Source organism: Meles meles, chromosome 17, assembly GCF_922984935.1.
Source record: "Meles meles chromosome 17, mMelMel3.1 paternal haplotype, whole genome shotgun sequence".
NCBI lineage: Eukaryota > Metazoa > Chordata > Mammalia > Carnivora > Mustelidae > Meles > Meles meles.
This window is the reverse complement of record NC_060082.1, coordinates 25,768,726-25,776,928: the sequence shown is the minus strand read 5'-3', so window position 1 is coordinate 25,776,928 and position 8,203 is coordinate 25,768,726.

Genomic DNA, 8,203 nt, shown 5'->3' with positions numbered 1-8,203 from the left:
CCTCCTTCCACTGATCCTTTGATCCTTTCTAGTGTGAGTTAGGGATGGAGAATGCTTCCTTTGTAGAGGGAGAGGATCCACTTAGGGAGGAAACCAACCTCCCTTCCCCAAATCTGGGGGGCCATGAGAGGTAGCCAATTTGTTATTCTTCCTCTACCAGCCTCCCTTCTTGCTCTGAGTTATCTGCCCAAATAGAATGAGGTCCAGGTACCAGTCCCCCTGACCTATTGTTCCTTTCTCCCTGAGATCCCCTTCCATCTTGGGATGGAAGCTAGCAGGGCCCATCCAGGTGGATTAGGGTCCTTAAGAGGAAGCAGGTGTAGTATTAGAGCAGGCACAGGGCCCTGAGTTCTAGTCCTGCTGACACCAAGCAGTTCTGTGGCCTTTTACCAATCACTTACTCATTCTATAAATACTGGTGCCTGCTAGATGGATATTCATGACGGTGATGAGAAGGACATGGTCCCTGCCCTCAGAGAAGTCTGTCTAATGAGAAATAAACAAGCCAATCCCGACAGAAGAAGATGTGCTCAGGATGAGAGAACAGAATGCCCTTGGGGTGTATAACAGGAGGGAGACTTTGGCCCAAACAGGATGAGGTCGTCAGGCGAAGTTTCCAGCAGACAGGGCCTCTTAAGCAGAGACCTGAAGGGTGGGAGACAATTAGCCAGATGAATCAACACCTCCTCATAAATAAGATGAAAGAATGATCCAGATGAGCCTAAGATTCCCTTTCAGGCTTCATCTAGACTCCTACAAATTCTTCCAGATATCCCCAATACAGCACCGCTGGGCACAAAAAAAGGGGCTTGGTTAGATGTTTATGAACCAAAGGAACATATGTATGATGGAATTTGAAGACTAAAGTGAGCATCTCCAGATGATTGATTTCTCTCCATCCCCACCTGAACCGTTCCCGGCTGTGAGGGGTCCATCTCCTGCGCCTCCTGGGTCTTCCCCACCCTACTTCAGCTTCCTTTGACCGGAAGGTGAATCCTTATTTAGTGGGCACGTCACGCATGATCAAAGAGCTCAGAGAAAAGAAATCTGCCCTGTTCCGGGCAGGGGTGCCCTGGTGGTCCCTGAGGGACTAGAGATGGTAGTGATGAGTCCACAGAGACAGCGGAGGAGGTGGACGCAGACTGAGAAAGAGCCAGAACAGCCTGTGACTAGGAAATGTGGTTCACTGCTGAAACTCAACTCTCAGACTCCTTACAGGGAGACCTGGTCTGTCGCAACAGAGTGATAATTCCCTGACAGGGCATCTGATTATAGCTGGGGCCTCGGCGGCAGCAGATTTCAGGACATTCCTGGGTCATGTGCTTGGATATGGCTGGAAAGCTGGACTGAGCTGGGTCATAGTAATCCTGCCTGCCCCAGCGTCCCCTCCTGGGAAGGGGAAGCCTGGCCCCCTCACCCCCGTGTCCTATCACTGACTGCTGTGTGAAGGGCTCTGGGGATAACCATTCTTTGGGCCACATCAGGCAAGCAGTGAGAAACAAGCATCTGTCCCAGTCCCTACACACTCCACCACCTGTGTGCATACATGTCTGTGTGGGTTGGAGACTCGTAAAAACAGATGTTCGTATGGCTTAGAGTAAGGACTTCTGTAGGGTGTGAAGCGAAGGGTGCTGGCGGGAGGGCAGGGGAGGAACACCAAAGCCATATTTTGAGGGTGAGGGGTAAGGCATTTCTTCTGAAAATTTAAGATGAATCTTGAGGGGTGACCCAGAATTGGCTCTCTACTGTCAGGAGGTAGGTATACAGTTTAGTAAGTAAGAGCAGTTTGTCCTATAACCCAAGGCAGAAAGTAGGAAGGACCTCAAGAGAAGTACAGGATGCCATGTGAGTCTGGAAGGATGGGCCCTGCTCTGGCTCAGGGATTTGATGGAGGACCTTAAAGGGAGAAGTGTGGGGAAAGGCTCTCAGGGATGGGGTGGAGGTGGGTGGGCGGAGGTGTGTGGAGGGGCTGGGGTGGGACAGGCAGCAGAGTAGAGAAGGGCCAGCCAAGCACTCTGCATCTGATAAACTTTAGGGGGTTCCCAAGCCCTAGAATATCTCCTCTTTTGGGATTTACTTCCATATCAATTCCTGAACCCATCTTTTCTTTTCTTCGGGAAAACGGCTGCTGCAGGCTGGAGTGCCCTTCCAGCCTGAGACCCTAACCATGATATTCCCTTTCCCTGGAGCCCTGAGACAGGTTACAGCTCCCCCAGATGGTGGACAGTATGGCCTTGAAGGTGCTGCCCTTCCCCTGCCTGGAGCTGGTGGAATGGTCTGCATAACATCCTGTAAGTTACGGGGGCCCCTGGGTGGCTCAGTGGGTTAAGCCTCTGCCTTCCCAGGTCATGATCTCAGGGTCCTGGGATCTGGGCTCTCTGCTCAGTGGGGGGCCTGCTTCCACCTCTCTCTCTCTGCCTGCCTCTCTGCCTACTTGTGATATCTGTCTGTCAAATAAATAAACAAACAAAATATTAAAAAAAAAAAATCCTGTGAGTTAGAAGTGGCTCTTCAAGATTAGGAGGTGGGAGTCCAAAGAGAGGATTGTAAATTCTGAAGTGGCTGGCAAGTTAGGATGCCTGACTCAATCAATGCTGCTCTCTACTGACCAACTTAAGCCTAGCAAGCTGTACGGGAGGCCCAAAGCTGTGACCCCAAGCTTCGGTCTTCTTAGGTAATTATTCCTTCAATGAGCCAATCACCCCATTTACCCATTTGTTCATTCATTCATTCATTCATTCAACAATGACAATAATAGGTAGAATAATATCTAACATTTATTGAGCCAGCCCTGGTTGCAACTGTCTTATATACTGTGTCCTGCCCAAGGTCACCCAGTCCTAACTGGGAGTAACAGAGCTGAGAGGCTAACCCTGAAGTTCAACATGGCAGCTCGAGCTCCTAAGGATGGTATTGCTTTGTGGTGCCCAAATGGGCTCTGGAAATACAAGTTGGAACTAATGAGCTGCTTACAATCTAAATTTTGGAAGCCTTACCAGGAATTTGGGGGAATCATGCGCAGCAAACACTGAAAGCAGTCCCCCAGGCTGTCAATTACAACGGGAAATTGAATCTTATTCACAGATGAGGCCTGGGAGGGACTTGACCCCAGATCTTCTCCGCGGGACAGTTTGCCTGTCTCCTGCCTGGAGCCACGGGAGAGCTTGGGGAGGTGAAGAGTCAGGGGTCCTGGGTTCCAGCTCCTCTTTTAACCACCAATGCCCCCATTTGGGTCATGGCCAAGGGCTTTCTCTCTCGGGAATGTTTCCTCATCTCTAAAAAGAGATTTGGATAAACCAGCTCTGTGTTTCATTTCAGCTCTGCTGGGACTCCTTGGCTATATCTAAGGAAGGACAAATTAGAAATCTCCATCCCTCCCCTTCTTTTGCCCACCTGGCAGGTGATTCCATCTCTACAATCAGGGGCTCCATTCCCTTTCCCAGCCCCAGACTGGAATGATGTTTTGGCTCTGGGATCTGCAACCCAGGCTCCAGGTTCTGCTCTCCCCCGCCCCTTACTATGACTCTTTCGCATCTCTTGGCAACTCTATGGGCAAGAATTGTTGTTGTCTTTTACACAGCTAACACGCTGCATGCTAGCCGCTGTATACATGAATTCCATCCCCGCCACAGCTCTAGGAAGCCGGTGTTGGCGTAGGATTCCACCCATTGCACCGAGGAGGAAACTGAGACACAGAGAAATTCCAGAAAAGCTGGCAAGTAGTGGAGCCAGCCCGGAGCCCAGGCCATCTGGCTTTATCTCTCTTAGCCCTCCTACTTCAGCTCAGAGAGCATACTTGATTTGCCCAGAGTCTCAAATAGACTGTGGCTCTCTATGTCATAGTTTCCTCAACCTGGAATGTGCCTCCTGACGGCCTTGCGGGCTTTCTGTGGGCCAAAACCATGTGAAGGGGCCAGATTGATGATTTCCTATGTCTGCTTGGGGTTTCACTGAGCTCGGCTGCTCTCAAGTCTCCTCCCCCCAGTTCTGGCAGAGATCCCTGTGCGTGTGCAGGCTGTGACAACAAGGGGCTTATCAGACTCCCTGAGCTACAGCGGATCTGATCTGGGTCGCAGGACTGGTAAGATAAGCACTGAAACCGCCCAAGGCCAGAGCTGTGTGCTTGGGGAAGGGAGAGAGGAGCCTAACTGGCGGGGGGATGGGGGTGGGGAGAGGAAGAGCCTGAGGATTACTCTCTGTGCTGATTCTGTGGCCTGAACAAGGATATTCTGGGAGTTAGGGGTAGAGTGGGTGGTTGTTTGTGTAGACTCATTGCAGGGGTTCTAGGCAGGGTTTTGGAAAGGGTCTTCCTATCCTATTGTTGATGGCAAAACGAAAAGATCTTTTTCTTTTGCTGCCCCTCATTCCTATGTCCTTTTCTCAGTCTCGGAGCCTGCATAACACCCATAACCGTGGGGTTTGCAGGTGGCGGGGTGGGGGGGGACACCTCTGTTTAGGACTGGGGTAAAAGTTTCATGGGATTCATGCACTGGGCACCCAGTCCCTGGGTACTTTCCACTAATTCTGCAGTGCTGTGGCCTTAGTCATCAGAGAGCATGATGGACTGAGATGGGACAGAAGATATAAAAATAAGAGATGCCTCCGTGCTCAGTAGTGAAGCACCAGCTTTCGGCTCAGGTCATGATCTCAGGGTCCTGGGATCGAGCCTTGCATCTGGCCCTTTGCTTAGTGGGGAGTCTGCTTCTCCCTCTCCCACTGCTTGCTGCTCCCCTTGCCTGTGCTCTCTCTGTCAAATAATAAATAAATAAATAAATAAAAGTAAGTCCTCATCTTTACCGGGTCAGTGCTTCACACCCAGTATTTTATCGATCCTTCCCTGACCCTGTGAAGTCAGGGTCTTAGTTAGGGTCTTAGTTAGTTAGGGTCTTAGTTAGGTTGGATCCTGGGGTGCAGAGGCTGCTGATATCCATGGGGCAAGTGGAACACGAGCCCCAGAAAGGCAGCCAGAGGATGGGGTTCCAACCTGGCTCTACCCCCGGTTAGCCACATGACCTGGAGCGGGTGACTCAGTTTCCCTGCACTCAGTTCGTAATTGGTTACGAGACCCTGAACGTGGAAGTTCTTTGTAAACTGTGAAAGGCTCCCCGCTGCAGGGTTTTCTGGTGGTGGCTCATGCTCAGGACTCTATCCTCCAGCTAAATGCTCTCCCTGGAAGGGGCCAAGTGTGCGCTTCCTGCGCTTCCTCCTGGCCCTGCCTCCACGGCCGCCCCCCCTGCACTTGGGAGTGGGTCCGTGAGTCCGGAAAGGGCCAGGCAGGGCAGGGCATAGGAGGGGAGGGGAGGGAAGGTCTGCCCGGTGCCACCTCCCTGCCCCGGTGCCACCTCCCTGCCCCGTGTCTGGCTCCCACTGGCAACCTGAGCCCTCGGCCTCCCAAGCCGCTCCAGGAATGCAAACCCCAAACAAAGCACATTCTTGAGCCTGTCACCAGCTCCTGACCCTTGGTAAGGGAAGGCCAGAGCCACCATTTCTCTTGGCCCTGAATGACACGAGCACAATCTGGTGCTGGGGGCTGTTAGCACAAGCCGGGATTAATAGGCTGGCTGTCCTCCAGAGTTTATGAAAAGCCCAGTCCTGAGCCAGTCCTCCCGTCCAAGCTTGCTGCAAAGGGAGAGGGGACCCGATCCCTAAGCAAGGGGACTTGGAATACCGCTGATTTCCTGAATCTGATTCTTTGTGCCAGTCATGGGCTGTAGACGGGCTCCGAGGAATCCGGGGCATTGTGAAGATTACTCTCCATGCTGGTGCTATCTCTCGGCTCTTTGGTTTCTGGCTTCATTCAATTCAGCTGTTTGTTACACATTTATTTCACCAGTTATTTGTTATGCATCTGGACACTGCGAGCCGGGCTCTCTGTGATGCTCTGAGTGCCCGAGGGTGAATGGCATTGTACGGAGAACCTACAAAGTTTTGTGTGTGGGGGTGGGGCCCGTTTGGGGGCAGTGGCTGTGTTCACCAGGTGCACGAGGGGCAGGGACCCTGGGCAGAGGCAAAGAGAGGAGGAGGAGAAGTGGGGAGGTAGGAGCTGTGCCAAGGGACTCAGAGGCCCAGACCGAAGCTGGGAATTGCCTGAAGGGTAGAGGGTGCTCCCGGGGATGCTAAGCTCGGAAGCGTAGGGGCTCTAACGGCGATGCAAAGGGTGGGCGGAGGAGAGTGCTGGGGGCACCGCAATGGGGAGGCTATGACTTACTGCTCATGCGGGAGGATGAGGGGGTGAACCCCAGTGGCGGCCAAGGGAAACAGGGAGGGGCCAACCTGAGGGGGATGTGAGTGAGAAGACCGAAGGTGGCGTGGTCCTTTGTCACCACGGCTGAGCCGGCTTTCTACAGGTGTTGGATGCAGAGGTCTGAGGTGAACAGAGACCCATCCGGAAGGGTCCCCAAAGATAGGGACACTGAATCCAGATAGGGGAGCCTGGGAAAGGCATTTGTCCCTTACTATTCCCTTACGAATGTTTGCTTTTAAGGATGTGAGTTGCTAAACAGATTAGGACCAAGCCTCACTTTCTGTTGAGTGGGAGGGAGAGTGCCCCCAATGTCCCCTTCTCATCCTCCAGATAAGGAGGGCAGGGCAGGCCACCTTCGGGGGACAGTGAGTGGGACCATAGGAGTCCATCGCCTCAAGGGCACAGCCACACCCTCCCTTGCAAGGCTGACCAGAGGAGGAGCCTGGAAGGCCCAGCTCCAGCCCAGATAGGCCAGACCTCTAGTGGCAAGCCTGGAGGTCCTCACTCCAGCACTGCGGGGGTGGGGGGGAGGGGGGAGGAGGCTGGGGGGAGACAGACTTCTCTCTGAACTGCCGAGAAAACTCACCAACTCTAGGGGTCCGCTCAGGTGGCCAGTCTTCAGATACTTCCGGGCCTCCAGTCCCTTATCCCACTGACCCTCTGAGTCATCTGCCAAATACTTCTTCTTTGGAGGGTGTTTTACATGAAGAAAAGAAATTGTCTCAGGAGAGTCCAATCTGGCTAATGAGGAGCTGGGCTTGGGAATTTTTCCCAGTTCTTCCCCTCAAGGAACCATCACCTAAATTCACTCAAGACACACTTCTCAGGCACTGGCTGGGTCCCTGGCATGAACCAGCCACTGAGTACGTGAGGGCAAGCTAGAAAGCCTGGGCTCCCCCATTTCCTGAGCTCATGACAGCGTGTGGAAGTCACTATTTCCCCATCTGTGAAACAGACCGATCCCAGACTTGCCCAAGCTCACAGGGACACAAGGATGTAAGGGGCCTCCAGCTGTCATGGCACCCATCTTTCTGGGCTTGACATTTCGAACCCCTTACATAGTACACCCCAGCTGATGTCCTTGTCGCCTCCGTGCGCTATGTCATTCGAGGCAATGGTGTGTTTTGTTCGGAACGGTTGAAATCTCAGACATGGCTCAGTCACTTACTAGCTGGGGACCTTGGAAAAGTTACGTAATCTCTTGGAGCCTTTAGCTTTCTCATCTGCGGAATGGGACACTCCTTACCTCATCGAGTTGATCTAAGGATTGAAGTGAGGGCTTCACCACCTTGTCAGATTGGGAGATGAAGAGGAGAAAGAGGAGGGGAGGGACCTTTCCAGAGAGGGATGGTGATAGGAAGCCTATGCGGTGGGGGAGGGTGTGGGTCGGTGGAGGGAATGGAGCGGGGGACTGGAGCCGGGCCATCTCACCCCAGATCCCGAGCGGCTTTCATGGCACCGTGAGGTACAGACCACGTGGTTTACCACTGACACTCCCTGCTTCCCTAGCTCAGCGAGGCACCCCCAAAGTCTTTCCCAGGAGGGACCTCCAAGAGGTAAGTCCTCAGCAGATGCCAGCTCCAGCTTAGTGGCCCTCATGGGCTGTAGTGGCCAGTCCCCCATTCTCATAATAGGGAGACCCTTTTTCAGGCTCGCTGTGCCCCTGAAATTCCGACCATTTAAAAACGCCTCGGTCCCATCCGTGGATGGTATCGTTCTGTGTGCTTGGAAAGCCCCCTCCTCCAACACACACACACACACACACACACACACACACACGCACACACACACAGCTTTGGCCTTTCTTGGAAAGGGTGGAGGGACCCCTGCTTGTAAACGCCTTAGGGGGCGGGCAGACCAGGGCTGGACTTGGCAGTGGCTTCCCAAACATGCTGCTCCATCCCTTACGGGGTCTGAAGCTCTTCTAGCACCTTCTTCTAACAGTTACTTCAGCAACAA